The sequence below is a fragment of the Drechmeria coniospora genome, chromosome 01, assembly GCF_001625195.1.
Source record: "Drechmeria coniospora strain ARSEF 6962 chromosome 01, whole genome shotgun sequence".
Lineage (NCBI taxonomy): Eukaryota > Fungi > Ascomycota > Sordariomycetes > Hypocreales > Ophiocordycipitaceae > Drechmeria > Drechmeria coniospora.
The window spans coordinates 3,328,442-3,352,321 of NC_054389.1; positions in this window are offsets into that span (position 1 = coordinate 3,328,442).

Sequence of the window (23,880 nt, forward strand, 5' to 3'; positions counted from 1 at the left end):
CGGGAACTTAAATAGCTAAATAGTCTATTTACTAAAATAGGCAAAGGTCTCCAAAAACCTATTCTACTATTATATAACAATAATGGATCTATCTCTAATACCAATAACCCTAATTAGCATAACCGAACAAAGCATATATTGCTAAAGTTCTAGTATATACGGTAAGAAGTAACTAACGGACTAGCTAAAATTAGCTACCTAAATACTAAGTCTATGCCTACCGATGGCCTTACTAAGGCTCTTACTGCTGATCTCTTCCAACGCTACCTTAGCCTACTAGGTCTCCAAGAAATCCCTATTTAGCAGTAGTTATACTAGCTAAATAGAGGGAGTGTTAAAATACTGGTATTTATACTAGTAAGACTACCTAAATAGGATACTATCCTATTAGTATTAGTACTAGTACTATTAGTACGGATGCTATACTATACTGTAAGTATTAGTAAGTATATTGAGTTAACTAATAGTATACAATATACTACTTCTCCGAACTATAACTTGGAGCGACGTACGGCAGTACTACTACTAACTAACTTACTACTATAATATAACCTATATATATAGTAGCCAGTCGACTACTAGAGCTAATTAATTGGAACGATAATTACTGCTCTCCCAATTGCTACTAGCGCTTACCAGCCTATAATACTAACTTGGGCCGGACCACCTATTTATTATATAATGGAATTAGCTAAGCTAATAACTAAAACAATCTATCCAACCTTATAACAAAAGCAGTTAACTAACGAGTAACTAAAACAATTATCTAACTGTATAATGGTTTTAGCTATTTAAGCCATAGTACGATAGCGCCTTTAATTTACAATAGAATCTCCAATAAAGCCGTTATTAGAAATTGTTCTATAGATATAAATAGCCGCTCTTTTCCTATACTATAGCTAGAAGAAATAATTGCATTTATTTATATAATTTGGTACTACTAATTGTATACTCTTGCCTAGTTACTAACTAGTACTTCCCTTATTGCTATTACTAACAGTATAATTAATTTACTAGTCCGTGCAATATACTTTTACTATCCCCTCCTTTTGCGCATTAACTGCAAATAGTAATTAGGGTAATAGGTAACTAAATTATATAAGTAAATAATATTTACCTTATTAATAGGTCTTAGGAAGTATACCTTATATTAGTATAAATGTAAGGCGTACTATAGGCGTATAGGCCTTATAAGCAAATGTAAGGTATAGTACCCGTACTAAGTGCGGATACTAGCGGATCTTTTAACAGTTTGGCTATTTAGTCGAACGGTTAACTGGTCTATTTTCTATATAGGTATACCTCCCTATATATATTATAATAAACCTTTTTATAAAAATAATAAGAAATACTAATAGTAATAAGCTTATAAAAAATAATAATAAAACTATAAGAAATAATACTATAAGTACTTAAAAGTATAAATATAATAGTAATAGTCCTACTTACTTTCTAATAGCCCTTTAGGATTATATTAATCTTTTTAATAAGGAATAAACCTTAGGCTTACTATTATACTAAGGCTCCTAGAACTATTATATTTAACTATAATAAAATAATAAGGAAGAAATACTATAGCTACTTTAAGGCCTATTATATAATATACTATAAGATTAATTACTTAAAGTCTATAAATAAATTATAAACCTATTAAATAAGGAATAAATATAAGTAAGCTTATTAGTAGTAATAGTACTAATATTACTTATTAAGAAAGAAAATAAAAAATAAAGGCTATATATAAACTATTAGGCCCTAAATAAGATTATATATTAAAATTACTACTTACTATAACGCGCGGATTGGTTAACGATAGTTAGGTAAGTAAGTAAGCCTTTTTTTAGAAATCGAGTAGTATTTAAGACTAAAGCTTGGCCCTTTTTGAGTTTTTGGGCTTACGTTCCTTTTATAGCTAGGGCGTACCTTAGGCTGCCCTACCTTCTTGTTTACTTGGGCTTTACCTATACGCCCCTGTTTACCTAGGCTTTACTTATACGCTTAGCCTTATAATTATCCCCCCTCCTATAGGGACCGTCTCGGTACTATCTTAGAGACTCCCCGGCTAGCGTTATTTAATTTAATTTAGGTAGACTTACTCTATACTTATTGTAATATTCCTACTGTTAGTTTAGTTATCTTTTGCCTTTGGCTTATTAATCTTATTGCTATTGCGTTTCTTGTACTTAATTATTATTATAGTACGCTTACTAGTTAGTACTGCCTTAGGCCGTTAATTAGTTACTGTAGTACTTATTGTATTTATACCTGTTGCTATACTGTACCTAATATAGCCTTAGGTTTTAATACCCTAGGGATTCTGGCCTAAGGCTATTGCTTTAATATATATATCTTATTGTATTCTTATTAACTTCCTTTTTCTTTTCTTTTTCTTCTTTAAAACTATTATTATAATAATTTAATAGCTCTTTAGCGGTATTTAACGATAATAGCAATAGTAATAATAATAATAGTAATAATAATAATAGTAATAATAATATTCTCTTAATACTTAGTATAACCCCTTTTTGTAAGCGTTTTGCGCTAGGTGGGACCTTAGCCTCTCCTAGGACTAATAGCCCTAGTTACTAGTGTAAGGAGGCCTAGCGTTAGTTTATATAGTGGAGGGCTCTCTTGCGACTTTGGGATAGAATCCCCTTAGGTAAGTCCCCCCTTGCGTTCCCTTTTGCTAATAGGGCTAGGGCTAGGGCTTCCTTATATAATAACGATAGCAATATAGGTAGTATTAATAGTATACTAACTCCTTAATAGGTTAATCTTAAAATGAAAGGGGAATTACCTCTTGGAATAAAGGGGTAAAATAGGAAGGGTGCACAGTAGAAGTTCAGTTGCACGGACTATCCAAAATGGATATCAATCGAGGCTGTTAGTAACAGCAGGAAGTGCACCAGTTAGTAACTGGGCAAGGAATACAGATTTGAACAAGTCAAATAGGAGTGCCAAGGGAAAATTCAGAAAAGAAAGACTGTTGTGTTTCTTGTGCTTGCTTGCGCGCGTGCGTGTATTTAGCGTATGCATCTTGTGTGTGTGTACCTAACTATCTAAGAGTGTAGGAAAGGGAGGACCATTTTATACCTGAGAGGTAGTACCTCAATTAGTGCAATGTGCACGTGTTGGAATTCTGTCTGATTCCATACAATGCATCTCCGAACAATCTGCTTGCATTCAATGCAGCTCCAAATACTCTGGTTGAGTCATACTGCAAGTTGGTTGCAACTAGCAGGGTTGATCAGTATTAGGGTTCGGTCGCGACAGTACAGCAGCAGTGCTGCAGTAGTCGAGTGGGCCAGTAGTAGTACTGCTGGCAAGCAACTGCTAGTTGCAGTTGGGTGGGTCCTTCCGCGCAACAGTAGTACTGTTGGCGGGCAACTACTAGTAGTAGTTGGGAGCGCGTCAATTGACGGCCCGATTAATGATCTTGCTTGGTTGACCAAGTACCACTTTGCACGTAACGTGCGACAGTAGTAAATTGGCTGGGCAGTAGTACTGCCATCAATTGTACCAAGTCGGAGCGAGGAGAATTTGCATAGTAAGTGCAATTCGTTAACTCGATATACTACCTGTACGTGCAGTACAGTGGTAGTATATAGGCAAACAGTAGTACTGCTGCCCGGTGTTGCAAATGGCAACACATAGGATAGTATCCTATTTGGGTAGTCTTACTAGTATAAATACCAGTAATTTTAACACCCCCTCTATTTAGCTAGTAAGGATACTGCTAAATAGGAATCCTTTGAAGACCTAGTAGGCCAAGGTATCGTTGGAAGAGATCAGCAGTAAGGGCCTTAGTAAGACCGTCGGCAGGCATTGACTTGGTATCGAGATAGCTGATTTTAGCTAAGCCGCTTGTTGCTTCTTGCCGAATGTACCGAAACTTCAGTAAGGTGTGTTTGGTACGAGAGTGCTGATTTGGGTTGTTGGCATTGGAGATGGATCCATTGTTATCACACAGAAGTGGAATGGGTTTTTGAAGACTTTTACCCATTTCTGTAAACAGACTATCCAGCCATTTGAGTTCCCTAATTGCTTCCAGTAGGGCATCCGATTCTGCCTCTACAGTTGAAAGAGCAATTGTACTTGCCCTTTTTGACTTCCAGCAGATTGGTCCACCTGCTAGGGTGAAGAGGTACCTATAGGTAGACTTAGAGGAATCTAAGTCACCTGCAAAGTCGCTGTCTAAAAATCCAGACAGGCTAGGTGCTGGGGACTTAGACTAATAGCAAATAGCTAGGTCTATAGTTCCTTTCAGATATCGAAGAAGGTTCTTACCGGTTGATAGTTGGAGACTAGTAGCCTGATGCATATACCGAGATAGCCATTGGATTGCAAAGGCTATATCTGGTCGGGTCAATAGCATTAGGTACATTAGGGTCCCAACTATCTGTTGGTATACCAATTGATCGGTTGCGGGTAAGGGAGGAAGAGGTGTTGTTGTGGCTTGTTTGAGTACACCTGGCTGTAACGGTATTGCTACCGCCTTAGCCCCCTCTAGCCCAAATCGCAATAGTGCTTCTTCGATATACCCCTTTTGACTAAGGGTAATACCCTTGGTCGTTCGGCTGATCTGTACGCCTAAGAAGAACGCAGCCTGCCCGCAATCTTCAATTGGGTAAACCTTATGTAGTTTTTGTTTCAACTTATTGATGTACATAAGGTTCGGCCCAATAAGCAAACAGTCGTTAACATGGCTAACTATATAGGTACTGGCAGTACTATTATAGTAGACAGCTGGATCGGATATAAGAGGTCGATATCCGTATTGATGGAGCAGTTTGGAAAGTGCATCTTGCCACTCTCTAGGTCCTTGTTTAAGACCATAGAGTGCTTTCTTTAAAAGAATGCCTTGTTTAACTGCTGGGTTGTAGCCTAGCTTGGCTAGTTGCTTACCCATATTATTAGTCTTGTTGAGGCTAATAAATGCTTCCAGTCCATCAGGCATTTCAAGGAAATTAACTTCAGGTAGCTCGCTGTTGAGGAAAGCACCAATAAAGTCGATTTGTTCAATATACCAATTGTTCTGGGCAGCAAGAGCTAATAGTATCCTCCAGGTAGGTGGAATACTTGTAGCTGTAAAGGTCTCTAGGTAGTTAAGACCTTCAATCTGCATAAATCCTTTGGCTACTAAACGTGCCTTGAATTTAATGGGATTGTTTTGCTGGTCCTTTTTGACTCGTAGGATAAGACGACTTTTGAGGAGTCGTCTACCAGTTGGTATTTCTTGAAGTGGGATAAAATGGAATACCCCTGCCAGGATAAGTTGCTGAAATTCAGAGAATATAGCACTTATCCACTGGTCTTTGTTGTCTGATTTAAGTACCTGCTTCCAGCTAGTAGGCTCGCTACTAACTAGTAGTTGCTTTGCCTTAGCTTGGTAGCATAGGTTCTTAATCCAGCATGCCAGGTTGAAATCCACTGAATTAGAATTGTCTTCTAATTCAGGTTCATCTGGAAGAGAGGTATCTGGTAGATCCTCTGTTGGTTGGGCTAGGACCCCCTCTGTAGTACTAGTCCTAGTAGGACTAGTCGGTCCGTTGGCCTCTTGCAACCTGCTAGTCCTAGTAGGACTAGTCGGTCCGTTGGCCTCTTGCAACCTGCTAGTCCTAGTAGGACTAGTAGGTCTACTGGTCCTAGTAGGACCAGTAGCCCCCTCTGTCTCCCTAGGTGTTAGGGAACTGGAGTTGCTTTGCGAGATAGTAGTAGTTGAATCTACTATCTTAATTTCCCCCTCTGACTCTAGTCCTTCAATACTGGGACTTGGCAGTCGGGGGAGCCCTTGGGAAATAGGGCCAATACCTTCTAGGATTTTCAGGAAGGTAGTTTTTGTAACCGACCTCCTAGAAGGCACATACACAAGGTATGTTTTTGAACCTAGCGTAGCTAGTAGCCTTGCTGGTTCTGTTCGGGATGCCAGTTTGGCACTTTGAATCCGTTTCTAATGAGGAATAAGGACTTCGCAATGTGCACCAATAGCCTTATAGGCCGTGAGATTTAGTGGCATTTTTAGTCCCTGTAATTCCTGCTTTAGTAATTGGTAGGGACTCAAATCCCGGTTCGAAATTGCAGTATAATTAACAAGATTAACTATAGCAGGAAGAACGGTAGACCAGAGGAAAAGTGGAAGGCCTGCCCAGATTATTGTTGTACGTAGTCGGTCTAGGATGACTCGTATAGACCGTTCGGCAAGTCCGTTCTGTTCGGGCGTATACGGGCAAGATGTATCGAATAGAATTCCTTTCTTACCCAACTAAGTCTGGAGCAATGTGTTGATTTCTGTACCCTCGTCGAAAAATAACTGTTTTGGGTAACAGTTATACTGTCGTTTTAGGCTTTTGAAGAGATTCCGAATAGCCTGGAGAACAGTTAATCCCTCCTTGTTGGGTAAGATCAATACCCAACGGAAGCGGGATTTTCGATCAATTAGTATAAGACCCACAGACTTACGATCATAGGATACTGGTCGAATCCCAAATGTATCACCCGCAATTGAATCAAGAACGTAGTCTGGATCGTCGATGGGATCCCTAGACTGGCGTCTAGTGGATTTGGCCTGAATACAGGCAAGGTATTGGAAATCGGCAGCCTGAATAGTCGAAAAGTCAGGCAGCCCAGTAGTAATACTACTGGTCTTTTTTAAGAGTGGGAGACTGATGTGTCCCAGTCGAATGTGCTAAATGCCCGCTTGTTGCAATAGTCTTTGGTAAGACTGGTTGTTGGATTCCGAACAAGTAGTTGGAAGAACTTGTTCCCCAAGACTAGCAGTTGGGACTACTAGTTGGTCTGTTGCCTCTATAGGAATTGGGTCTTCTATAGGGTCTTTAAACAGGGTAGCCTTAGTAAGGTCCCTTAGTGTAGCCGAACTAACAGTTGGGCTAGGTACCGATCTGGGTGCCGACCGAGGCACCGGGGAAGGTGCCGACCGAGGCACTGGGGAAGGTGCCGACCGAGGCACTGGGGAAGGTGCCGACCGAGGCACTGGGGAAGGTGCCGACCGAGGCACTGAGGAAGGTGCCGACCGAGGTACTAGGGAAGGTACCGACCGAGGCACCGTTGAAGGTGCCGACCAATCCTCTGCTTCGGTAGCCCAGGGGGGGGGTTGGGAGGGAATTTCGACTGTAATTCCGTAGCTACTGTAGTAGCTAGAGTGGGAAGTATCTGATTTCGTCAGATAGGGCGTTTGTTGACCTTGCTGTTGTAGGAAGAAGCCGTGTTTCTGGAAGTTGAGGAGTCCACATAACTGTCGATTTGAGTTGTACAGATGTTCCTTAATGAGTGTTCCTCCAGACGCATAATGGCGAATTCTACTAACAATACTGACCTCCAATTTCGGAATGTACAGTGCTTCTTGTAAAACAAGAGTACCGTAGACAGATGGATTAGTGCGAATTAGTACAGTAAATTCAGCACAGCCAATACCTTTGGGATAAATTGGGCTACCTCCTGTTGTAATTGGTTTTGCTTAGGATTTCGCAATGGGTCGGAAAGTCGTAAACTTAAGCCGGTTGTTGACCAAATGACAGGTTGAGCTAGTATCGTAAAGTAGGCCCATTCGGTACGTATTGTCGTCATTAACACGATATGTCATACCAATATTACCCAAATCGGGTAACAGTACTAATTCTTGTTCGGAATCAGAGTCGGTATCTGATTCCTAACAGGAATCAGGTAACCCCATACAGCCAGTTGATAGGCTGTAGTCACCAGTCAGAAAACTAATAGTACCCTTGTCTGGTGTGTGGTTTTTGGTTCGATTGTATCGTTTGGGTCGGTTGGGTCGATTGGGTGAATTGGGTTGATTGGGTTGGTTGGGTCGGTTGTTGGGTGATTTGGGTCGATTGGGTCGATTGGTTCGGTTGGGTCGGTTGGGTTAACTAGGTCTAGTAGACCTATTGTTTGGTGTTTTGGATAGTTGAGTTATCCTGTGACTGAATGCTTGGAAACTGGGACTATTAGGATTTTGATGTTCTTCCAGTAAGTTAGTCTGAAGATATTGCAGGTTGAGGGATATTGTATTAATCCCTAAGACGGCATTGGTTTGGAGATTGTTGCGTTGTATTGCAGCCCATTGTGAGAAAACAGGACCAACAGTTGTAAGATATCGATTTGCCTGATCCAAAGGGTTAATACTTACTCCAGTAAGTTGAAGTCGGGTAAGGCAGCTGTTGAATTCTGAATTAAACGCCTTAAGTATTCCTTTGTACCCTTTGAGTGTAAGGTTGTAGTAGGAATCGTAAAGATTGCAACGTTAGGCTGCCTGGCCCTTTAAGTACTGTTGTTTTAGCGATAGATAGGCATCTGTTGGGTTGTGAATCCATGCAATTAATGCTCGCGGGCCCTTAGAATAGCTATCCCGAAGTAGTATGAGCAGGGAGCATTGATTGTAATGTGAGTAACCAATAGCAATTGATGGGTTTTTCAGAAATTCCTCCAGGCAAAGGGAACCAAGTTGGATGGAAAGTGATTGTTCCCATAAGTTAAAGTTCTTGGTATCTTTAAGCTTAGCATACTCTGGGAATAAGAATACCTTCTTGGATAGCTCAATGTTAGAGCTTAAATTAGTCACTTTAGTAGTAGTAGTACCACTACTGTATGTTGGGATTCCTTGGATAGGTGTGTGTTCGGGCTCTATTTTGTCGAGGCGTTTTTGAATTGGTATGATGGTGTTGTTTAATTGTTCCGTAAGTTGGTTGAACCGATTGGAAAGATCATCATACTGCAGTTGTTGCCTTTGAATGATTGCCTCAAGTTCCGACATAATGGGTGTTTTAGTAGCCTGACCTTCCTTGGTGGAATCCATTTTGAAAACACAGACACAATCTAGTTAGTAACTAGATTTTCGGTTTACCTTTCTACTAGTAGTACTAGTAGTTACAACAAGTAGTACTTGTTGTATTGGCAGAGCAGAAGTGCTTCAGAAAGTACAACAAGTAGTACTTGTTGTAGTGTTGGCAGCTGGATGCTGCAGTTGAATCGATTTCCTGGAATTGCCGTAAGTAGTACTTACAGTAGAAGTGCTTTAGGAAGTACAACAAGTAGTACTTGTTGTATTGGCAGCTGGGTCGATTGTTCCGGAGGATTTTGGTGTAGTCCTTCCGGGCTTATAACCTCTTAAAATGAAAGGGGAATTACCTCTTGGAATAAAGGGGTAAAATAGGAAGGGTGCACAGTAGAAGTTCAGTTATACGGACTATCCAAAATGGATATCAATCGAGGCTGTTAGTAACAGCAGGAAGTGCACCAGTTAGTAACTGGGCAAGGAATACAGATTTGAACAAGTTAAATAGGAGTGCTAAGGGAAAATTCAGAAAAGAAAGACTGTTGTGTTTCTTGTGCTTGCTTGCGCGCGTGCGTGTATTTAGTGTATGCATTTTGTGTGTGTGTACCTAACTATCTAAGAGTGTAGGAAAGGGAGGACCATTTTATACCTAAGAGGTAGTACCTCAATTAGTGCAATGTGCACGTGTTGGAATTCTGTCTGATTCCATACAATGCATCTCCGAACAATCTGCTTGCATTCAATGCAGCTCCAAATACTCTAGTTGAGTCATACTGCAAGTTGGTTGCAACTAGCAGGGTTGATCAGTATTAGGGTTCGGTCGCGACAGTACAGCAGCAGTGCTGCAGTAGTCGAGTGGGCCAGTAGTAGTACTGCTGGCAAGCAACTGCTAGTTGCAGTTGGGTGGGTCCTTCCGCGCAACAGTAGTACTGTTGGCGGGCAACTACTAGTAGTAGTTGGGAGCGCGTCAATTGACGGCCCGATCAATGATCTTGCTTGGTTAACCAAGTACTACTTTGCACGTAACGTGCGACAGTAGTAAATTGGCTGGGCAGTAGTACTGCCATCAATTGTACCAAGTCGGAGCGAGGAGAATTTGCATAGCAAGTGCAATTCGTCAACTCGATATACTACCTGTACGTGCAGTACAGTGGTAGTATATGGGCAAACAGTAGTACTGCTGCCCGGTGTTGCAAATAGCAACACATAGGATAGTATCCTATTTGGGTAGTCTTACTAGTATAAATACCAGTAATTTTAACAGTTAATAAAGGTAAGTAGCTTATAGTAGCCTTATGTTCCCTTTTACTCCCTTTTTGCTTTTCCCTTAAGTTTATTTAGTTTTTTTTTTTCTTTTTGCTTTTCCTTTCCCTTTTTCCTTTCCCTTTCCCTTTATTTAAGGAGTTAGTAGGTAAAGCTAGGTTGGTAGCCTTTTACCTAGGATATAGCCTACCTATAGGTAGTAGGAGTTCTACTATAGATAGGGCTAGTATAGTCGAGAGGGCTAGTCCTAGGGATAATACCGGTAAAGGTTGGGCTCCGCTAGATAATATGGGTAAGGTTAGAGGTATAGGATTAGTCTTTAAGGATAGCCCTTTTGTAGGAGGAGCTAAGGAGCTAGTAACTCCTTATTAATACTAATCTTACGTTTAGGCGCAATCCTTCCGTAGCGTTATAGTATAGAATTCTTACCTTTAGTATATAGTATATTTTTATACTGTAATTGCTACCTATAAGTAGTTTAAGCCGAAGGAGCCCTAGGATTTTTCGACTAACTGTACTTATCCTATAGTTTAGTCCTCCTACTACTAGTAGTGCAATAAGCGGTATGCTACTTGCTCTTAGGTATATAGCTTTTGGCTCTCTAGAGTCGGCTTATATTTACTAACTCTTTTAGGTATAGGTAGTAGTGCTTATAGCTACGGATTGTAATAACTTAGTTGTAGTTTATAACTATATTTATTGCTTTTACTTCCGGAGGGCGGAAGTATTCCTAAAGGTAGGTAATATATTGCTTTAGGGTACTAATAGTAGTAATAATAATAATAATAGTAAGTACTTATTTCTTCTTTTGCTTAAGGGATAGTACTAACTTACTATTTCTACCTAATACTTAGGTAAGTCCTTTAATTCGTCCGAAGAGTAGTACCGAAGGGAGTACTATTTTACTAGTACTAAGTATATAAATAAAGTATATACTAAGTCGGAAGGAAGTTTCCGTATTGTCTTTTGCTAATATATTTATTAGGCTAATTAGGCTACTTATTGCCTTATAATAAACTTATATTGTAAGATACTTACTAAGTAATTACCCCTCTTACCCTTTGGATTAGTATATATTTTTATTACATTATAGGGATTATCCCTTAGGAGTTAGTTAATATTTTCCTTTTTTAGGCTACTATTAACCTAGCTGCTTAAAAGGTAATATAGTATTTTAGTCTTTTGGCTAGGGACGCTAGGTATTTATTTAGTAAATAGCTCTTGCAATATATAAGCGTAAGGTAACTACTATATTACTGGATAAAGATTTAGATAATAAGGTTACTTAGGTAATTTTATTATCCTATTTTATTTTTAGTAATACTAATAGTTACTTTATTTTTATCCTATAAGAGCAACCTTATTATTAATAATAGGTTTATATATTTCCTTATATTTTAATTTCCTTTTCCTTTTATCTTATTATTTTTGTTTTTAACTTAGTATAAATAGTAATAGCTTTAGGTCTATAGGTAGTTTAGGGGTTCTTATTAATATATTTTTCCCTTCTTTTACCCTAATGCTCTTTTTATCCTTAAACCGTCCTATAGTTTTCCTACTCCCCCTTTATATAAGTAGTAACTTATTACTAAGTTAATTAATTTAGTTAGGAATTAGTATAGAATTAGTAAGTTATTAGTAGGGTAACTATATTTATACCTTATATTTATTACTATACCCTTTTATTTAGTCTCTTATATAATTCCTTCCTTAGGCCTTTTTATTAAAGGTAAGTTACTATTACTTTTAGTATATTCTCTATATCCTCTTTATATACCTACTAATTATATTTTACCGGTTAGCCCTTTTATTTTACAAAATATAGTCGGGCTCCTTTGGATTACTAATAGTTATATATTTCTTTAACTTTCTATTTACCCTCCTTATCTAATAGGTCTAGAAGTAGTATATTATTTATATTATTCCTTTTTTAGTCCTACTCCTTCTAAGGTTTTAGTAAGCTAATATAGAATATATTATATAGGCGTAAGTATTTGTTAAGAAGCGCTAAGCGGTATACCTATCGGCCGATTTTTTCTAAAATCTAAAAGGGTTTAATATAATTTAGTACTAGTTTTTGTTTCTCCCCTTTAAGGTTAATATTCCGTATAGATAGTAGTACTAAGTTACCTATATTAAGGGATAAAGAATTATACCTATAGTTATAGTACTTTACCTATATCTTTATAGCTTTTCTCTAATACTCCTTTAGTTATTCCTTAATTTCTATTAGTTTTACTACTTTTGCCTTTGCTTTTAGGACTACTACTATAAGCTTACTATTTTCCTTTTTAGTATAGAACTATAGGTAGTAACCTAATAGTACTTAGTTCGGGGAGTAACCTATAGTAGCGTTAATTATATTATTATAGGTAAACTAGGCTACTTATAGTAGGTTGGCCTAGTTGGATTAGTCCTAACTAATAAAGTATTATAGGTAGTACTTTAGTACTTAGTTTATTCTTTTAGTTTACCTATTAGTTTATAGGTAAAATACTATTAATAGCCTTTTAGTTATCTAGGAGTAGTAGTATAGTTCTAACTAAAATTAGCTTATAAATACTAGCCCTTTATTACTTACTACTCCCTTAGGTATACTAAAATAGAGCTTTATTTTATAATAAAATAGCTATACTAACTTAACCGTATTAACTATAGTTTGGTATAGGAGGAATATAAAATACTTAGTTATTCTATTTACTATTACTAAAATTATATTTACCTTCTTCCCCTTAAATTAAGTAGTAGGTAGCCCTATAATAAAGTCTATTATTACTTTAGCCTAGGGTCTATTAGGAATTAGTAGTAACTATAACTCTCTATAAGAGTAATACCTCTTTAAGAATACCCCTTAGTAGACTAGGTATATCTATATATAGCGTTTTGTATTTACTAATAAGCCCTTTTAGTAAACTACTTTTTATAGTAATTATATTATTCTTTTAACTCTAAAGTAGCCCGTAAGGGGATTATTATAGTATAGCTATAAAAGCTCTTAGTATATTATAGCTTTATTTAGGATATAGATATATCCTTAGAAATATAGTATCCCTCTTAAGTTTACTAATTAGTTCTTATTAAGTATACTATTTTAGCTATAGATCTTTATACCTTATAGCCTTTTTGTCTTTAGGTTTTTGCTCTAAATCTTATAAAGGTAGTCCTTTAGTAATTTAAGAGTAGTATTATATCTCGCAATTTGGGTGCGCAAGAGGAGGGGTAGTGGAAGTATATTGTACGGACCAGGGAATTAATTAAGCTATTAGTAATAGTATAAGGGGAACCAGTTAGTAACTGGATAAGAGTGCAAACTTAGTAGTACTAAATTATATAAATAAATGCAATTATATTTTAAAAAAGAGAAACTATTCTAAGGGAATAGCTACTGCCTTATATAGGTATAAAAGTATAGTAAAGACTATTCTAGCTTATTCTATAAGGTTCTAGCTTATTCTATAAGTAGGGTAAGTAATATTCCGGCTTATTCTAAGGAGTTCTAGTACATTCTATAAGTAGGGTATGGAATATTTTAGAATATTCTAGAATGTTCTAGAGCATTCTGTACTATACCTAATTAGGTAAGTATCTTTAACAATAGTTTAGAGAAATAGTATATTGTATACTATTAGTTAGCTCTATATACTTACTTATACTCTTAGTATAGTATAGTATATTTGCTAGCAGTAGTACTTCTAATAGTTACTACTAGTAGTAGTAATAATAGGATAGTATCCTATTTAGGTAGTCTTACTAGTATAAATCCTAGTATTTTAATACCCCCTCTATTTAGCTAGTATAATTACTGCTAAATAGGGATCCCTTAGAGACCTAGTAGGCTAAGGTAGCGTTGGAAGAGATTAGCAGTAAGGGCCTTAGTAAGACTATCGGTAGGTATAGACTTAGTGTTTAGGTAACTGATTTTGGCTAGCCTATTGGTTACTTCTTACCGAATATACTGGAACTTTAGTAGTATATGCTTTATTCGGTTATGCTAATTGGGATTGTTGGCGTTAGAGATAAATCCGTTGTTATTGCATAGAAGTAGGATAGGTTTTTTAAGGCCTTTATTGATTTCTGTAAATAAACCGTCTAGCTATTTAAGTTCCCGAATTGCTTTTAGTAGGGTATCCGATTCTGCCTCTATAGTAAAAAGAGCAATAGTACTAGCCCTTTTTGATTTTTAGTAGATTGGTCCGCCTACTAAGGTAAAGGGGTACCTATAGGTAGACTTAGAAGAATCTAAGTTACCAATAAAGTCGCTATCGGAATATCCTAATAGATTGGGTGTTATTAACTTAGACCAATAGTATATAGTTAGGTCTGTAGTTCCTTTTAGATATTGAAGAAGGTTCTTACCGGCTAATAGCTGTAGACTAGTAGCCTAATATATATACCGAGATAGCTATTGGATTGCAAAGGCTATATCTGGTCGGGTTAGTAGCATAAGGTACATTAGAGTCCCTACTATCTATTAGTATACTAGTTAGTCGGTTGCGGATAAGGGAGTAAGAGGTATTACAGTAGCCTGCTTAAGTACTTCTGGCTGTAGTAGTATTACTACTGCCTTAGCCTTCTTTAACCTAAATCGGGATAGGGCTTCCTTAATATACCCTTTTTGGCTAAGGGTAATACCCTTAGTTGTTCGACTAATTTGTACGCCTAGGAAGAAGGCGGCCTATCTGCGGTCTTCGATTAGGTAAACCTTATATAGTTATTGCTTTAACTTATTAATATATGTAAGGTTTGGTCCAATAAGTAGGCAGTTGTCGATATAGCTAACTATATAAGTACTAGTAGTACTATTATAGTAGATAGCCGGATTAGATATAAGGGGGCTGTATCCGTATTATTGTAGCAGTTTAGTAAGTACCTCCTGCTATTCTTTGGGTCCTTGTTTTAGGCTATAGAGTGCCTTTTTCAAAAGGATGCCTTATTTAACTGCCGGATTATAGCCTAGCTTAGCTAGTAGCTTAGCTAAATTATTAGTCTTATTAAGACTAATAAATGCTTTTAGTCCCTTAGGGATTTTAAGATAATTGACTTCAGGTAGCTTACTATTTAGGAAAGCACCAATAAAGTTAATCTATTCGACGTACTAGTTGTTCTGGGCAGCTAGGGCTAGTAGTATCCTCTAGGTAGGTGGAATACTAGTAGTTGCAAAAGTCTCTAGGTAATTGAGGCCTTTAATTTGCATAAATCCCTTAGCTACTAGTCGTGCTTTAAATTTAATAGGGTTGTTCTGCTGGTCCTTTTTGACTTGTAGTATAAGTCGGCTTTTCAGAAGTCGTCTGCCAGTTAGTATTTCTTAAAGGGGGATAAAATAAAATACCCTTACCTGGATAAGCTACTGGAATTCCGAGAATATAGTACTTATCCACTGGTCTTTGTTGTCTGACTTAAGTACCTGTTTCTAGCTAGTAGGCTTGCTACTATTTAGTAGTTACTTGGCCTTAGCTTAGTAGTATAGGTCCTGGATCTAATACGCTAGGTTAAGATCCATTGGGTTAGGGTTGTCTTCTGGTTCTAGTGCATCTAGAAGAGAGGTATTTAGTAGATCCTCTATTGGCTGGGCTAGGACCCCCTCTATTGTACTAGTCCTAGTAGGACTAGTTAGTCCGTTGGCTCCTTGCAGCCTACTGGTCCTAGTAGGACTAGTAGGTCTACTAGCCCTAGTAGGGCTAGTAGGTCCGTTGGTTCCTTGCAACCTACTGGTCCTAGTAGGACTAGTAGGTCCGTTGGCCCCCTCTGTCTCCCTAGGTGTTAGGGGGCTAGTAGGTCCGTTGGCCCCCTTTGTCTCCCTAGGTGTTAGGGGACTAGAGGTATTTTGTAAGATATAGTCTTCTATCTCAATTTCCCCCTCTAACTCTAGTTCTTAAAGACTAGGACTTAGTAGTCGTTAAAGTCCTTGGGAGATAGGGCCTATACCTTTTAGGATTTTTAGGAAAGTAGTTTTTGTAACTGCCCTCCTAGAAGGTATATACATAAGGTATGTTTTTGAACCTAGCATTGCTAGTAGCCTTACTGGTTCTGTGCGTTGTACTAATTTAGCACTTTGAATCCGTTTCTGGTGTAGGATTAGGACTTTGCAGTAGGCACCAATAGCCTTATAGGCTGTAAGGTTTAGTAGTGTTTTTAGCCCTTGTAATTCCTGCTTGAGCAATTGGTAGGGGCTTAAATCCCTATTGGTAATTGCAGTATAGTTAACTAGGTTAACTATAGCAGGAAGTATAGTAGACTAGAGGAAAAGTAGGAGGCCGGCCTAGATTATTATTGCGCGTAGTCGGTCCAGAATAACTCGTATAGACCGTTCGGTAAGTCCGTTTTGTTCAGGGGTGTATGGGTAAGATATATCGAATAGTATTCCTTTAGTACCCAACCAGTCCTAAAGTAATATATTTATTTTAGGTCCTCTATTATAAAATAGCCTTTTTGGGTAATGGCTATAGTATGTTTTTAGGCTTTGAAAGAAGTTCTTTATAGCCTGGAGAACTATTAGTCCTTCCTTATTAGGTAAGATATATACCCAACGGAATTAGAATTTTCGATCGATAAGTATTAGTCCAATGGATTTTCGGTCGTAGGATATAGGTTTAATTCTAAATATATCCCCTTCGATAGAATTAAGTATACAGTCTGGATCCTTAATTGGATCTTTTAACTATCGTTTAGTAGATTTTGCCCGTATGTAAGTAAGGTATTGAAAATCGGTAGCCCTAATAGACGAGAAGTTAGGCAGCCTACTAGTAATTTTACTAGTCTTTTTCAAAAGTAGTAGACTAATATATCCTAATCGGATGTACTAGATACCTGCTTATTGCAATAGTCTTTGGTAAGACTGGTTGCTGGATTCCGAACTAGTAGTTGGAATAGCCTGTTCCTTAGTACTAACAGTAGGGACTACCAGTAGGTCTGTTGCCTCTATAGGGATTGGGTCCTCTATAGGGTCTTTGTATAGGGTAGCCTTAGTAAGGTCCCTTAATCTAACCGAACTAGTAGTTAGGCTAGGATCTAGTCCTAGTATAGGTACTTAACTAGGTACCGACCTAGGTATAGATCTAGGCACCAGACTAGGCACCGATCTAGGTACCGGACTAGGCACCGATTTAAGTACCGGACTAGGCACCAATCTAGGTACCGGACTAGGCACCGATCTAGGTGCCGTTTAGTCTTCTGCCTCGTTAGCCTAGGGAGGTAGTTGCAAAGGAATTTCTACTATTATTCCATAGCTACTATAGTAGCTAAAGTAGGCTAAGTCTAATTTGCTTAGATAGGGTATATCTTAGCCTTTTTGTTATAAGAAGAAGCCGTACCTCTAGAAGTTAAGTAGACTATATACTTATCGGTTCGAGTTGTATAGGGATTCCTTAATAAGTATTCCCCCTAATCCGTAGTAGCGGATTCCACTAATAATATTAACTTCCATTTTCGGAATATATAGTGCATCTTATAGTATAAGAGTACTATAGGTTAGTGGATCGGTATTAATTAATACTGTAAATTCTGTATTTCCAATTCTACTAGGGTAGATTGGACTACCTTTAGTTATAATTAGTTGTGCTTAGGATTTTATAATTGGTTAGAAGGTTATAAACTTGGACCGATTATTTACTAAATAGCAGGTTAAGCTAGTATTGTAGAGTAGGCCTATATAGTATATATTAGCGTTAGTAACGTTATATAGTATACCGATATTACCTAAGTTAGGTAATATTTCCAATTCTTTTGTATAGTTAGAATCGGTATCTAATTCCTAGTAGGAATAAGATAAATCTATATAGCTAGCGGCTAGACTGTAGTTACTAACTAGGAAACTAGTAGTATCCTTTAGTTAGTTAGTCGATTGGTTGGATTTCTTTTTATTAGTTTGGCTCGACTAGTTGGATTTATTAAATTTCCCTTTCTTTTTTTTCTTAGGTACTTAGGATACCTTATGGCTAAATATATTCGATCTAGTAGTACTAGAGTTTCGATTTTCTTCCAGAAGGTTAACCATAAGGTATTATAGACCTAGGGTATCTGTTTTAAGTCCTAAGGCTCGGGAAGACTAAATAGTATTGCGTTATATAGTAACCTATTGTAGGAAAATAGGCTTAACTATTGTAAGGTATCGGTTGGCTTAATCTAGTGGATCGATTGTTACTCCAGCTAGTTATAGCCTAGTAAGTCAACTGTTAAATTTAGTATTAAATACCTTAAGTATTCCTTTGTACCCCTTAAATGTAAGGGTATAGTAAGCGTCGTATAGGTTAAAGCGTTTGGATTTGTAACCTTTGGAGTATTGTTTTTTCAATAATAGGAAAACCTTAGTTAGGTTTTTAATCTATACAATAGATACTAAGGTTTCTTCCGTACAGCTATCCCGTAATAGTATAAGTAAATAGGCCTAATTTCTGGTTAAGAAGTTGGATATAATTAAAGGTTTATTTAGAAAACTTTCTAGGTCTAGGGCTTAAAGTTAAATTAATAGGGATTGCTCCTATAGCTTGTAATTCTTAGTACCTTTAAGTTTTGCATATTCCGGGAATTAATAGACTTTTTTGTTTAACTTATAGCTGGAGTTAGAATCCTCTATCTTTGTAATAGTAGTACTATTACTAAGATTGCTAAGAGTTAACTTAATTATATTTAGTCGATCTTATATCTGTAGAATAACAGTATTGAGTTATTGTATAGATTAAGTATGTTATCGTAAAAGTTTATCGATTTGCGTTTACTGTACCAGTAGACGTTTTTCGATTTCCGATAGGTTAGTTCCCTGACCTTAATTGGTAGGATCCATTTTCTAGTTAGTAACTAGATTCCGATTTTGCCTTACCTACCTAGGTAGTAGTACTAGCAATAGGTCTTCTACTAATAGTACTAGTAGGAGTTAAAGCTGTAGTTAGATGACCAACAGTTACTAGTAGTACTAGTAAGTAACGTACTAGTAGTACTAGTAGTTGGGGGAGCCGTTATTTGGTAACTAGGGATTACTAGTAGAACTGGTAGATAACGTACTAGTAGTACTAGTAGTTAGGGGAGCCGTTTGGTAACCAGGGATTACTAGTAGTACTAGTAGATAACGTACTAGTAGTACTAGTAGTTAGGGGAGCCGTTTAGTAACTAGGGATTACTAGTAGTACTAGTATGTAACTTAGTAAGTTATAAAGGTCGATCCAAGATTACTAGTAGTACTAGTAGGTAGCTTAGTAAGCTGTAGAGATCGATCTAGGGGGATTAATTGTAGTCCTTCCGGGCTTATAACCTCTTGCAATTTAGGTACGCAAGAGGAGGGGTAGTAGAAGTATATCGTACGGACTAGGGAATCAATTAAGCTGTTAGTAACAGCATAAGGGGAACCAGTTAGTAACTGGATAAGAGTGCAAACTTAGTAGTACTAAATTATATAAATGAATGCAATTATATTTTAAAAAAGAGAAACTATTCTAAGGGAATAGCTACTGCCTTATATAGGTATAGAAGTATAGTAAAGACTGTTCCAGCTTATTCTATAAGGTTCTAGCTTATTCTATAAGGTTCCAGCTTATTCTATAAGTAGGGTAAGTAACATTCCGGCTTATTCCAAGGAGTTCTAGTACATTCTATAAGTAGGGTATAGAATATTCTAGAATATTCTAGAATGTTCTAGAGCATTCTATACTATACCTAATTAGGTAAGTATCTTTAACAATAGTTTAGAGAAATAGTATATTGTATACTATTAGTTAGCTCTATATACTTACTTATACTCTTAGTATAGTATAGTATATCTACTAGCAGTAGTACTTCTAACAGTTGCTACTGGTAGTAGTAATAATAGGATAGTATCCTATTTGGGTAGTCTTACTAGTATAAATCCTAGTATTTTAATATTATATACTATCCCCTCCTTTAGGTTCTCCTTAACGGACTATTAAGTAATAGGCTATTTGTAATTAGCTTATTCCCTAGCCTATTAGGCTATTCGGAAGGGGTTTAGTACTTCTTTAGGTTTACCTTTACCTTAATAAGGTTAGCCTTTTTCGGCTTATAAGAACGTTTTATTACCCTTATTCCTACTTAGAGCTTAGGACTTATTATCCTATAAAGGTATCTTACTATACTTCTATATATATATATTTCCTTCCCTTATTATACTTATAAGCTGCTTTTATAGCAGTACTAGTAGGTAGGTATTACTTAGGGCCTTACTTTTATAGGTAGGTCTTCTTAAGGGCCTATCTACTAGGTTAAATTTCCCCGTTCTATATTTAATAACGAAATTAAAGGCCGTTAGGTCTATATACTAGTATACTTAGTGCCTAATTAACCTTAGCCTATTTATAAAGGTCTATAGGTTATAGTAATTTAATAATACCTTTACTAAAACCGTTACCCCCTCTATATATTATTACTAGTATTTAAACGACTTAATAATAGTAAATATTTTATAGTCTAGCGTCCTATAGTTCTATTTTATATTTAAGAATTTCCTTAACTAAAATACTACTAAATACTAATACTTTTAGTCGTTTAGTTAGAATAAGATACCTACTATTATAAAACTTAATGTATTTATCTTAATTTTAATAGGTCTTATTAGGTTAAAATAGTATAATAGTAGAGCCTTTCTAAATATATCTTTTAACTCTTAGAAGGCTACTAGTTCCTTTTTATTTAAGTAGACTTTTTTTAGCTTTTTCTTATTCTTACTTCCTTTAAGGAGTATATATAGGGGTACTATAATTTCCAAATAGTTCTTAATAAATCTTCTATAGAAGTTATAGAACCTAAGAAATACTTAAATATTATAGAATAAGGTAGGCTTTTCCTATTAGGTTATAGCCTATACCTTAGTTAGGTCTATTACTATTCTATCTTTAGATAGGATAAATCCTAAGAACTTAACTAATTCTTAGTAAAATCTATACTTATCCGGATTAGTATATAACTCGGCTAACTATAACTACCTTAGGATCTCCTTAAGATATTTAGTATATTTCTAGTAGTTTTTTAAGAAAATTAGAATATTATTTAGGTATATAATATAGATTGTATCTATATATCCTTAGAGTACTTAATAGATATAGTATTAAAAGGTAGCTAGTATATTAGTTAGCCCGAACGGTACTACTAAGTATTTAAAATACCCGTAGTATATTTTAAATACTATTTTCTATTTATTACCCTTCTTAATTTAAATTTAATAGTAAGTATCCTTAATATTAATCTTAAAGAATACTATAGCTCCTTAGTATTAGTCTATAATCTTAGATATTAGTAGGAGGGTATATTAATTCTTTACCGAGACTTTATTAAGTTCCTAGTAATCTATATATAATTAGAGTATATTATTCTTTTTTAGTATAAATAGAATAAGTAATCCTATAGGTAACTTTAAAGGGCGGATTCTATTAGCTTATAGGTTTTTATTTAGGTATTCTTTAAGCTCCTTTAGCTTTATTTAAGAGAGTAAGTAGATTAATCTATATAGTAGTAATATATTTAGTTAGAGGTTAATTATATAATCCGTCTATTTATATACTAATAGGATCTTTATACTATTTATATTTAGGATATTTTTAAACTTTTTTAGTTCGTATAGGATCCCTTAGGGCTATTTTTAATAACTTCCTAATAGCTTAATAGGACTACCTTTTATTCCTATTACTATAAAGATCTTTACCTTATTCCTATATTTAACTCGAAACTTCTTAGGTACTAGTAGCTATACCTTTAACTAGTTCTACTAGAACTACTAATACGCTCCTATAGGGTTTAGGTAAATCCTTAGGTTAGCTAATACTAGTATTCTTAGTATAACCTATATTTAGTTTAGAGTTAGTCCTATATCGACTTTAATATAATAGTAGGTAAACTCCCTTTTTCCCCCTTTACTATCTATTATATATATAGGTACTTCCTATATCCTATAACTAGTAACTTAAAGACCCCCTATAGCCTAGAGGCTACTTCCGTTTATTAAGACTTAGTAAAGTCCGTACTGCCTTACTGTTTGTATATTAATAAGGTCTATATTAGTATAGCTATTTAGTTCTACCTTAACCTTTTGGGTAGTTTATCCTAGAATTATTATATTAGCTATAAACTAAGGTTACGCTCTATATTTTGCATTACTAACTAAGGTAAGGGTAGCTACCTTAGTTATTAGAAGTTTCCCTATTTCTAGGGTTTTAGGTATTCTCTTACTTAGTAGCCTTTCTTTTAATAGTTAAAATAGCGGTTATTCCTACTCTATCTTAGTAGCAGTAGGCCTTTATTACTATAAGCCCTTTTCGAGCCTAGGGTTATAAATTTTTAGGAGGATTCCCTATTATTATACTAGGGTTAGTATACTTTTATTTCCCTAGCAACTTTCTATTAATAATTTAGGTTCTCCCCTTTTCTTATATTAGTTCTCCTTTTTAGTTAGTTTTCGGTAGAGTCCTAAAGTTATTAGGCTAGTTAAACTATTTCTTCCTATATATACCTTTTAATATTTTTATATAGATTAATTTAGCTCTATAACTTTAGTAGTAACTTACTAAAGTAGGAGAAGGCCCGGTTAGGCTTTAGTACTTTACTAAAGTAGTTTTCGATTAAGTTTAGGTAAATACTAAACTCTATTAGGGATTAGCCTTCTTATTATATTGCTTTTTGTTATTATATTATTAAGTAGGCTTAATAGTTAACTAAGTCTCTTAGTAGGATAAGTATTTATTCTTAGAAATAATCCTAATTATTTTTGGCTATAGTTCGTTAGTCTTTTGGTAGTTCGTTTAGGTACCTTTCCTAGTATACCTAGCCCTAGGCCTATATATAGTTAAGGGCTAATAGGATTTTCCGGTAGTTCTTCTTAAACTTCCGCCTTACTCTATTAAAGGTACGGTTTAGGTTATAAAGCTATTCTTACCTTTTTTATAAAGTTATAGGTTGCTTAAGTTGTAGTATATTTTTTACCTTAACTTCCTAACTGCTCTTTAAGGAAGTATTTAACTCTCTTTAGGCCTATTTCTCTACCTTCTTTAGTTAATAGCTAGTACTTATTCTTAAGTAAGTATAAATTTCTTTTTTCTTTTCCTTTAGCCTTTCTAACTCTTATAGCTAAGCTAACTGTTCTTATACTATAGCTAGCGTTTCCGGAATAAAGGGTTCCCTTTAGGTACTCCTTAATATTATTTTAAGGGAACTTAGCGTACTTTTTATAGGGGATACTTTTAGTATTATATTTATCTTACCCCTTAGTAGGAGGTATAGTATTTCTTTTATATTACATATAGTAGGTACTATCTTACTTAGGTAATTATAATAAAAACTTTAGAATTATAATATATAGATCGGTAACAATAGTTAGGTAAGTAAGTAAGCCTTCTTTTAGAAATCGAGTAGTATTTAAGACTAAAGCTTAGCCCTTCTTAAGTTTTCGGGCTTACGTTCCTTTTATAGCCAGAGCGTACCTTAGGCTACCCTACCTTCCTATCTACCCGGGATTTACCCGTACGCCCCTGTCTACCCGGGCTTTACCCATACGCCTAGCCTTATACTTACTCCTATTAGTTAAAGAAATACTTTACTTACTCTTAAGAGTATATTAGTTTACTAAACTAAATATATAAATAGTATTTTATAAGTTATATATAGTACTAAAAAATAAACTACTTATAGTATTTTATATATAATTTAGCCTATTTAAATAGTTAGTTTATTCCTTTAGTTTAGCTAAAGTACTAGCTTTATTCTAAAAATATATTAATAAGGTATTATAGGATAAATTAAGGGAATAAGTTATAGCTTATTTAAATAATATTTTAATTTATACCTTTAGATTAAAGGCTAACTACCTTACTAAGGTTAAGGAAATCCTTAAG